Below are 11,369 nucleotides of genomic sequence, written 5' to 3' on the forward strand. Positions count from 1 at the left end.
TGCGTTCGAACGCGCTGAAAAACGCCCGACGCATAAACAAGTTCTTGAGCATTTTTTTGGGCGTTTGTCGCGCGTTTTGGCCCATAGACTTCAATGGGAACGCACAACGCTTGTATTTTGCGTGTTTTTGATACTGAAAACGCGCGTTTGGGATTTTGCAACATGCTGGAAAAGGCCCAACACCAGGTGCAAAGCACAGTTTTGGAGAGAACCCAGCATGGAGGAGTCTGTGTGTGACACCGAGACCCTGATCAGGCTGGTGCAAGCCAAACGCTGCCTGTATGATACGCAGGATGCCAAGTATAAAAATAGGAAGAGCAGGCTGCAGGCCTGGGAGGATATAGCTAAAAGAATCTGGCCAGATTGGCCAACTTTCACAAAGACAGTGAAACAGGGAAAAGGTATTTCCATGTGTGTTCTAATGTGAAAAGTAAACTCCTTGTGTGCAGTGGTGTACCAACTATATGTAAAAGCCCTGGCCAGCTCTACCTGCAGCCCTCCAGCTGTTGTCAAACGCCACCTCCACAAATGTTGGGCTGTATTTTACTTGCTGGAGCCTGTGCAGGCATGCATGGAGTTGGATTTTAGCAACATCCCTGTTCTTGTATATGGGCACTCAGTGGCCTTAGTTTACAAAGAATGATGTGCACATTACATGTTGTATAGTGTCCCCTCACCCCTTTAGTTTTTAGTACTGTCCTGGTTCACCCTCCCCCACATTCTGGTACAATGCAATGGCCCAGTATGTTCAATTTGCAGTGGTTCCACTGTCTTGTGCCAGACTGCGCTCTTTCAATCCGCAAATGTAGTGGCATTTTGAAATGTAGGCCTAATTTTGGGTTGAGGGATTTGAATCCTAAGTTGTTATTGATATTGTGTACTTTTTCAAATTAGACTGCTTGTGGGCTATGGGTGGGCTGGCATATTTTAGGTGCTTCTGTTTCTAACGTGCCAGTATTGGGCACCTTAATGGGATCCGTTATTTCACCCACATTGGCTTATATTCTACTGGCCGAGTATGGGGCATTTAAATGGGACACATGATTTCGCCCACATTTTTAACCAGTGTTAACGGGCGACTATTGATGGCCACTATAGGGGCATCCACAAGGGGCACTATATAGGTGAAAAAACAGAAATGCACAAAAGATCGTTTCAAATTTTGTCATTTAGGCATAGTAATAAACAACCAAAATGGAAAATTAAATAAAATTGAAACACTCTTTTCAGACGAAAAATATAAATTAACATAAACTTAGATGTCTTCCAATTGCCAGGGTAACGCCCCATGTGGTGATAAAAAATATGCGGTGAAGTGGTCCCGGACAGCCGCACTGTGTCTGCTCCCACGCACACCGCTCGGATTAGGACTCTCCAAGGAATGGCTGAGGGAATCTTCAAAATTAAAGCCATCCCGTACACGTACAAAATTATGCAGAGCACACGCTGCCTTCACGGCCGAGATGGCGGTCTCCATTTTTAAATGAATCGGAGAATGGAGAAAGCGCCATTTGTTTGCTAAAATGCCGAAGGCGCACTCCACCACCCTGCGTGCCCTTGTCAGCCGGTAATTAAATACCCGCCTGGCAATGGAGAGTCCCCGGCTGGAGTACGGCCTCATCACATGCTCCCCCAGCGCAAAGGCCTCGTCCCCCACAAAAACAAAGGGCATAGCCGGATAAGTGGTCCCAGGCAGTGTGGTGTTCCCCGGGAGGTCCAGCTCATTATTATTGAGCATTTGGCCAAAGGCAGAATGCCCCGAAACAGCTGAGTCTGAGCTGCTGCCGTAGGACCCCACGTCAATGTACCTGAAGCAATAGTTTGCGTCACACACCGCAAAAAGAACAAACGAAAAATATTTCTTATAATTAAAAAATTGACTCCCGCTCCTGATGGGCTACTGAACGCGGATGTGCTTGCCGTCTATTGCGCCGACACAGTTTGGGAAATTGCAGGATTGTAAAAAATGATCCGCAATTTGCAGCCAGTCCTCCTTCTGTGGTTGGGCCATCACAGCAGGATGAAGGACGTCCCAAATTGCCACGCAGGTTTCCCGGACGACCATACTGGCTGTGGACTTCCCGATGAGAAAGGCGAAGTGTAGACTGGCCAATAACTGTCCGGTAGCTAAATACCTGAAACAAATGTAAGAAAATAAAGAGACATTAACGGATTTTTAAAAAAAAATTTTCATAGTCAACACTATCAAAGGCAAATGGAAAAGCCTGAAAGACGCCTTTATCCGCCATAGGCGCAAAGAAAGGGAGCAGAGGAGCGGATCGTACCCAAGCGCACGCTCCAGTTACGTGCATGCCCAACAGATGTCTTTTTTGATTCCATGCACGGAAATGCGGAGGTGAGTCAAGGGCATACACATTGAGGAGAGGATGTGGTATGACATGACATACATTCAATTTCATATGGGGAACATACTTACCTATATTTTCCACTTCACAGCACCGATAGTAGCTGGGAACCCAGCCAGGCGCGAGATGACGATGAAGAGGACGAGGGCACAACCATGGACAGTGAGCCCGGACCATCTATGGGGCCAATGAGTCCTCCAGGCCCCCCACCCAATCCGAGTTTGGTGAGCCGCATGCAGACTGTCCCAGCCGTCCCAGAAGCGAGTCGGCAGCCCCGACATAAAAGGAGGAGAACAGAGAGGCATGAGGACAGGCTAATAGGCTGCCTGGATGCCCTGGCACATCCTGTGCCAAAACTTTCATGTGATGCCTATTTTCTCCTCAGTCTAGAGGAGAAAATGCTACATGTGCCCAGAAATCTGGTCACAAAAGTAAGGGATGAGTTGTCTAAGACCATTGATAAATATTGCATCCCTTATGAGATCCCAACGTCTATCAGTGCCCCACAGCAGGCCCCACTGCAGGCCCCACAGCAGCCAGCACAATATGGGCAACAATATGGGCCACAATATTGCCCCCAATATGGGCCACAATATGGGCCACTACATCCCCAACATGCACAACAACACCCTCACACATACCCAGCACACACATACACACAAAGTAACATACAACACCCTCTTGACACATGGCAGACACAACACACATCATACCCATATCCATCTACAAGCACGGGCCCAAGCACCTCCACCACCACTGAAATGCCACCCGCCAATCAGTCTCGCGGAGCCAGAGAGACACGGCGGGATCCCGAGGCGGAGTTTTCAGGGCCGCAATATGAAACCCTTTGAAAATTATAAGAGGGAAATTCTCAGGCTCAAGGGTTTTGGTGCCAAAAAGGTCACATATATAGAAAAAGGTTTCTAATATTTTTATGTTGTTTGCTCCTTTGTTTGTTAAACAGAGTTAACACATTTAATTTGGAAATGTACGATGTTAATACATTCACCAAAGATAAAAAATTTGAAGCAAATGTTTGGACTATTTTTTGAAAGTAAGGGGTAAAACATGGCCAAATGTGGATACATGATGCATGTATGGGATATCTATGCCACACGTTGACAACATACACATCACATACCCCCCGCACAAACACTCATACGTCCCAAACAACAAGAGAAACACGGTGAAACTCTGATCCTGGCACAACACACTGCAAATGGTTAAAATGGCCACAATAATAGGCTACTTACCGCAAAGTAATGACCAGTCTTTCCACTGGTGGGATGCAGTCCCGCATGAAGGTGTCCTGACGCTGCAAATGAGGGGACAACAGCACCAGGAGCTCGTCAAAGCTGGGAAACAATAAAATGTTCATGGTTAACAATACAAAAAGCACAAAACACTTAGCTTAACCATTGAAAAAACATTGCAACAACGTATACGTACTAACCTGTGGATGGACATCCTGGTGTAGTCAAAAAACTTGTCCTCATGGCCACGGAGGTTCGCATACAGTGCCCAGAACTGGCCCCTCTCCTGTCTATTGGCAATGACAGGATGGACCCAGAAACGTTGCCCGCTGTCCCGCCTTCTCCTCAAGCGTTCCAGGTCGATAGCTGCAACAAGTGCCGCAACACGTCGCCGTCTATAGCATTCCATGACTCCAAACCACACACTCTACCAACACACATGGAATTTCACATCTACAATGCCCTATGATTGGCCAAACTTCCTATAGACAGGGATATTTGCTCATTGGACAACACTGCAGTCAATCACACAAACGCGCGTTTACTATTGCAAAAAACGCGCATAAAAAAGCGCGTCAAATATGCGCGTAAAACGCGCGTCTCAGAAACGCTCAGGTGTGACCCCAGTGTCAGCCCTTCACAGTGCAGACTCACTGACAACCTGTGATCACACTTCTGCTCCAGCCCTTCACAGTGCAGACTCACTGACAACCTGTGATCACACTTCTGCTCCAGCCCTTCACACTGCAGACTCACTGACAACCTGTGTTCACACATCTGCTCCAGCCCTTTATATTGCAGACTCACTGAGAACCTGTGATCACACTTCTGCTCCAGCCCTTCATAGTGCAGACACACTGACAACCTGTGATCACACTTCTGCTCCAGCCCTTCACAGTGCAGACTCACTGACAACCTGTGATCACACTTCTGTTCCAGCCCTTCACAGAGCAGACTCACTGACAACCTATGTTCACACTTCTGCTCCAGCCCTTCACAGTGCAGACTCACTGACAACATGTGTTCACAGTTCTGCTCCAGCCCTTCACAGTGCAGAGTCACTGACAACCTGTGATCACACTTCTGCTCCAGCCCTTCACAGTGCAGACTCACTGACAACCTGTATTCACACATCTGCTCCAGCCCTTTATATTGCAGACTCACTGACAACCTGTATTCACACATCGGCTCCAGCCCTTCATAGTGCAGACTCACTGACAACCTGTGTTCACACTTCTGCTCCAGCCCTTCATAGTGCAGACTTACTGACAACATGTGTTCACACTTCTGCTCCAGCCCTTCATAGTGCAGACTCATTGACATGTGTTCACACTTCTTCTCCAGCCCTTCATAGTGCAGACTCACTGACAACCTGTGATCACACTTCTGCTCCAGCCCTTCACACTGCAGACTCACTGACAACCTGTGTTCACATCTGCTCCAGCCCTTTATATTGCAGACTCACTGACAACCTGTGTTCACACTTCTGCTCCAGCCCTTCATAGTGCAGACTCACTGACAACATGTGTTCACACTTCTGCTCCAGCCCTTCATAGTGCAGACTCACTGACAACCTGTGATCACACTTCTGCTCCAGCCCTTCATAGTGCAGACTCACTGACAACCTGTGTTCACACTTCTGTTCCAGCCCTTCACACTGCAGACTCACTGACAACCTGTGTTCACACATCTGCTCCAGCCCTTTATATTGCACTCACTGAGAACCTGTGATCCCATTCTGCTCCAGCCCTTCACAGGGCTGACTCACTGACAACCTGTGTTCACACTTCTGCTCCAGCTCTTAACCACCTCAGCCCCCAGTGCTTAAACACCCTGAAAGACCAGGCCACTTTTTACACTTCTGACCTACACTACTTTCACCATTTATTGCTCGGTCATGCAACTTACAACCCAAATGAATTTTACCTCCTTTTCTTCTCACTAATAGAGCTTTCATTTGGTGGTATTTCATTGCTGCTGACATTTTTACTTTTTTTGTTATTAATCGAAATTTAACGATTTTTTTGCAAAAAAATGACATTTTTCACTTTCAGTTGTAAAATTTTGCAAAAAAAACGACATCCATATATAAATTTTGCTCTAAATTTATTGTTCTACATATCTTTGATAAAAAAAAAATGTTTGGGTAAAAAAAAAATGGTTTGGGTAAAAGTTATAGCGTTTACAAACTATGGTACAAAAATGTGAATTTCCGCTTTTTGAAGCAGCTCTGACTTTCTGAGCACCTGTCATGTTTCCTGAGGTTCTACAATGCCCAGAAAGTACAAACACCCCACAAATGACCCCATTTCGGAAAGTACACACCCTAAGGTATTCGCTGATGGGCATAGTGAGTTCATAGAACTTTTTATTTTTTGTCACAAGTTAGCGGAAAATGATGATTTTTTTTTTTTTTTTTTTTTTCTTACAAAGTCTCATATTCCACTAACTTGTGACAAAAAATAAAAACTTCTATGAACTCACTATGCCCATCACGAAATACCTTGGGGTCTCTTCTTTCCAAAATGGGGTCACTTGTGGGGTGGTTATACTGCCCTGGCATTCTAGGGGCCCAAATGTGTGGTAAGGAGTTTGAAATCAAATTCTGTAAAAAATGACCTGTGAAATCCGAAAGGTGCTCTTTGGAATATGGGCCCCTTTGCCCACCTAGGCTGCAAAAAAGTGTCACACATCTGGTATCTCCGTACTCAGAAGAAGGTGGGGAATGTGTTTTGGGGTGTCATTTTATATATACCCATGCTGGGTGAGAGAAATATCTTGGTCAAATGCCAACTTTGTATAAAAAAATGGGAAAAGTTGTCTTTTGCCAAGATATTTCTCTCACCCAGCATGGGTATATGTAAAATGACACCCCAAAACACATTCCCCAACTTCTCCTGAGTACGGAGATACCAGATGTGTGACACTTTTTTGCAGCCTAGGTGGGCAAAGGGGCCCATATTCCAAAGAGCACCTTTCGGATTTCACAGGTCATTTTTTACAGAATTTGATTTCAAACTCCTTACCACACATTTGGGCCCCTAGAATGCCAGGGCAGTATAACTACCCCACAAGTGACCCCATTTTGGAAAGAAGAGACCCCAAGGTATTCGCTGATGGGCATAGTGAGTTCATAGAACTTTTTATTTTTTGTCACAAGTTAGTGGAAAATAATGATTTTTTTTATTTTATTTTTTTTCATACAAAGTCTCATATTCCACTAACTTGTGACAAAAAATAAAAACTTCCATGAACTCACTATGCCCATCAGCGAATACCTTGGGGTCTCTTCTTTCCAAAATGGGGTCACTTGTGGGGTAGTTATACTGCTCTGGCATTCTAGGGGCCCAAATGTGTGGTAAGGAGTTTGAAATCAAATTCTGTAAAAAATGACCTGTGAAATCCAAAAGGTGCTCTTTGGAATATGGGCCCCTTTGCCCACCTAGGCTGCAAAAAAGTGTCACACATCTGGTATCTCTGTATTCAGGAGAAGTTGAGGAATGTGTTTTGGGGTGTCTTTTTACATATACCCATGCTGGGTGAGATAAATATCTTGGTCAAATGCCAACTTTGTATAAAAAAAATGGGAAAAGTTGTCTTTTGCCAAGATATTTCTCTCACCCAGCATGGGTATATGTAAAATGACACCCCAAAACACATTCCCCAACTTCTCCTGAGTACGGAGATACCAGATGTGTGACACTTTTTTGCAGCCTAGGTGGGCAAAGGGGCCCATATTCCAAAGAGCACCTTTTGGATTTCACAGGTCATTTTTTACAGAATTTGATTTCAAACTCCTTACCACACATTTGGGCCCCTAGAATGCCAGGGCAGTATAACTACCCCACAAGTGACCCCATTTTGGAAAGAAGAGACCCCAAGGTATTCGCTGATGGGCATAGTGAGTTCATGGAAGTTTTTATTTTTTGTCACAAGTTAGTGGAATATGAGACTTTGTATGAAAAAAAAAAAAAAATCAGCATTTTCCACTAACTTGTGACAAAAAATAAAAAATTCTAGGAACTCGCCATGCCCCTCACGGAATACCTTGGGGTGTCTTCTTTCCAAAATGGGGTCACTTGTGGGGTAGTTATACTGCCCTGGCATTTTCCAGGGGCCCTAATGTGTGGTAAGTAGGTAAATTACCTGTGAAATCCTAAAGGTGCTCTTTGGAATATGGGCCCCTTTGCCCACCTAGGCTGCAAAAAAGTGTCACACATGTGGTATCGCCGTATTCAGGAGAAGTTGGGGAATGTGTTTTGGGGTGTCATTTTACATATACCCTTGCTGGGTGAGAGAAATATCTTGACAAAAGACAACTTTTCCCATTTTTTTATACAAAGTTGGCATTTGACCAAGATATTTCTCTCACCCAGCATGGGTATATGTAAAATGACACCCCAAAACACATTCCCCAACTTCTCCTGAGTACGGCGATACCAGATGTGTGACACTTTTTTGCAGCCTAGATGCGCAAAGGTGCCCAAATTCCTTTTAGGAGGGCATTTTTAGACATTTGGATACTAGACTTCTTCTCACGCTTTGGGGCCCCTAGAATGCCAGGGCAGTATAAATACCCCACATGTGACCCCATTTTGGAAAGAAGACACCCCAAGGTATTCAATGAGGGGCATGGCGAGTTCATAGAATTTTTTTTTTTTGGCACAAGTTAGCGGAAATTGATATTTTTAATTTTTTTCTCACAAAGTCTCCCGTTCCGCTAACTTGGGACAAAAATTTCAATCTTTCATGGACTCAATATGCCCCTCACGGAATACCTGGGGGTGTCTTCTTTCCGAAATGGGGTCACATGTGGGGTATTTATACTGCCCTGGCATTCTAGGGGCCCTAAAGCGTGAGATATCGTCTGGAATATAAATGTCTAAAAAATTTTACGCATTTGGATTCCGTGAGGGGTATGGTGAGTTCATGTGAGATTTTATTTTTTGACACAAGTTAGTGGAATATGAGACTTTGTAAGAAAAAAAAAATAATAATTCCGCTAACTTGGGCCAAAAAAATGTCTGGAGCCTTACAGAGGGGTGATCAATGACAGGGGGGGTGATCAATGACAGGGGGGGGTGATCAATGACAGGGGGGTGATCAGAGAGTCTATATGGGGTGATCACCACAGTCATTGATCACGCCCCTGTAAGGCTTCATTCAGACGTCCGGATGCGTTTTGCGGATCCGATCCATCTATCAGTGCATCCGTAAAAATCATGCAGACATCTGAATGGAGCTTTACAGGGGGGTGATCAATGACAGGGGTGTAATCAATGACAGGGGGGTGATCAGGGAGTCTATATGGGGTGATGACCACAGTCATTGATCACGCCCCTGTAAGGCTTCATTCAGACGTCCGTATGCGTTTTGCGGATCCGATCCATCTATCAGTGGATCCGTAAAAATCATGCGGACGTCTGAATGGAGCTTTACAGGGGGGTAATCAATGACAGGGGGGGGTAATCAATGACAGGGGGGTGATCAGGGAGTCTATATGGGGTGATCACCACAGTCATTGATCACGCCTCTGTAAGGCTTCATTCAGACGTCCGGATGCGTTTTGCGGATCCGATCCATCTATCAGTGCATCCGTAAAAATCATGCAGACATCTGAATGGAGCTTTACAGGGGGGTAATCAATGACAGGGGTGTAATCAATGACAGGGGGGTGATCAGGGAGTCTATATGGGGTGATAACCACAGTCATTGATCATGCCCCTGTAAGGCTTCATTCAGACGTCCGGATGCGTTTTGCGGATCCGATCCATCTATCAGTGCATCCGTAAAAATCATGCGGACATCTGAATGGAGCTTTACAGGGGGGTGATCAGGGAGTCTATATGGGGTGATCACCACAGTCATTGATCATGCCCCTGTAAGGCTTCATTCAGACGTCCGGATGCGTTTTGCGGATCCGATCCATCTATCAGTGCATCCGTAAAAATCATGCGGACATCTGAATGGAGCTTTACAGGGGGGTGATCAGGGAGTCTATATGGGGTGATCACCACAGTCATTGATCACGCCCCTGTAAGGCTTCATTCAGACGTCCGGATGCGTTTTGCGGATCCGATCCATCTATCAGTGGATCCGTAAAAATCATGCGGACGTCTAAATGGAGCTTTACAGGGGGTTGATCAATGACAGGGGGGTAATCAATGACAGGGGGGTGATCAGGGAGTCTATATGGGGTGATCACCACAGTCATTGATCACGCCCCTGTAAGGCTTTATTCAGACGTCCGGATGCGTTTTGCGGATCCGATCCATCTATCAGTGGATCCGTAAAAATCATGCGGACGTCTGAATGGAGCTTTACAGGGGGGTAATCAATGACAGGGGGGGTAATCAATGACAGGGGGGTGATCAGGGAGTCTATATGGGGTGATCACCACAGTCATTGATCACGCCCCTGTAAGGCTTCATTCAGACGTCCGGATGCGTTTTGCGGATCCGATCCATCTATCAGTGCATCCGTAAAAATCATGCAGACATCTGAATGGAGCTTTACAGGGGGGTGATCAATGACAGGGGTGTAATCAATGACAGGGGGGTGATCAGGGAGTCTATATGGGGTGATCACCACAGTCATTGATCACGCCCCTGTAAGGCTTCATTCAGACGTCCGGATGCGTTTTGCGGATCCGATCCATCTATCAGTGGATCCGTAAAAATCATGCAGACGTCTGAATGGAGCTTTACAGGGGGGTAATCAATGACAGGGGGGGGTAATCAATGACAGGGGGGAGATCAATGACAGGGGGGAAATCAATGACAGGGGGGAAATCAATGACAGGGGGGAAATCAATGACAGGGGGGAAATCAATGACAGGGGGGAAATCAATGACAGGGGGGAAATCAATGACAGGGGGGAAATCAATGACAGGGGGGAAATCAATGACAGGGGGGAAATCAATGACAGGGGGGAAATCAATGACAGGGGGGAAATCAATGACAGGGGGGAAATCAATGACAGGGGGGAAATCAATGACAGGGGGGAAATCAATGACAGGGGGGAAATCAATGACAGGGGGGAAATCAATGACAGGGGGGAAATCAATGACAGGGGGGAAATCAATGACAGGGGGGAAATCAATGACAGGGGGGAAATCAATGACAGGGGGGTGATCAGGGAGTCTATATGGGGTGATCAGGGGCTAATAAGGGGTTAATAAGTGACGGGGGGGGTGTAGTGTAGTGGTGCTTGGTGCTACTTTACTGAGCTACCTGTGTCCTCTGGTGGTCGATCCAAACAAAGGGGACCACCAGAGGACCAGGTAGCAGGTATATTAGACGCTGTTATCAAAACAGCGTCTAATATACCTGTTAGGGGTTAAAAAAAACACATCTCCAGCCTGCCAGCGAACGATCGCCGCTGGCAGGCTGGAGATCAACTCTCTTACCTTCCGTTCCTGTGAGCGCGCGCGCCTGTGTGCGCGCGTTCACAGGAAATCTCGCGTCTCGCGAGATGACGCGTATATGCGTCCAGGCGGAATGAATCAACCACCTCCAGGACGCGTCTGTGCGTACAGCGGTCCGGAGGTGGTTAATAGTGCAGACACACTGACAACCTGTGATCACACTTCTGCTCCAGCCCTTCACAGTGCAGACTCACTGACAACATGTGTTCACACTTCTGCTCCAGCCCTTCACACTGCAGACTCACTAACAACCTGTGTTCACACTTCTGCTCCAGCCCTTCACAGTGCAGACTCACTGACAACCTATGTTCACACTTCTGCTCC

The sequence above is a fragment of the Bufo bufo genome, chromosome 5 (assembly GCF_905171765.1).
Source record: "Bufo bufo chromosome 5, aBufBuf1.1, whole genome shotgun sequence".
NCBI classification, from domain to species: Eukaryota; Metazoa; Chordata; class Amphibia; order Anura; family Bufonidae; genus Bufo; species Bufo bufo.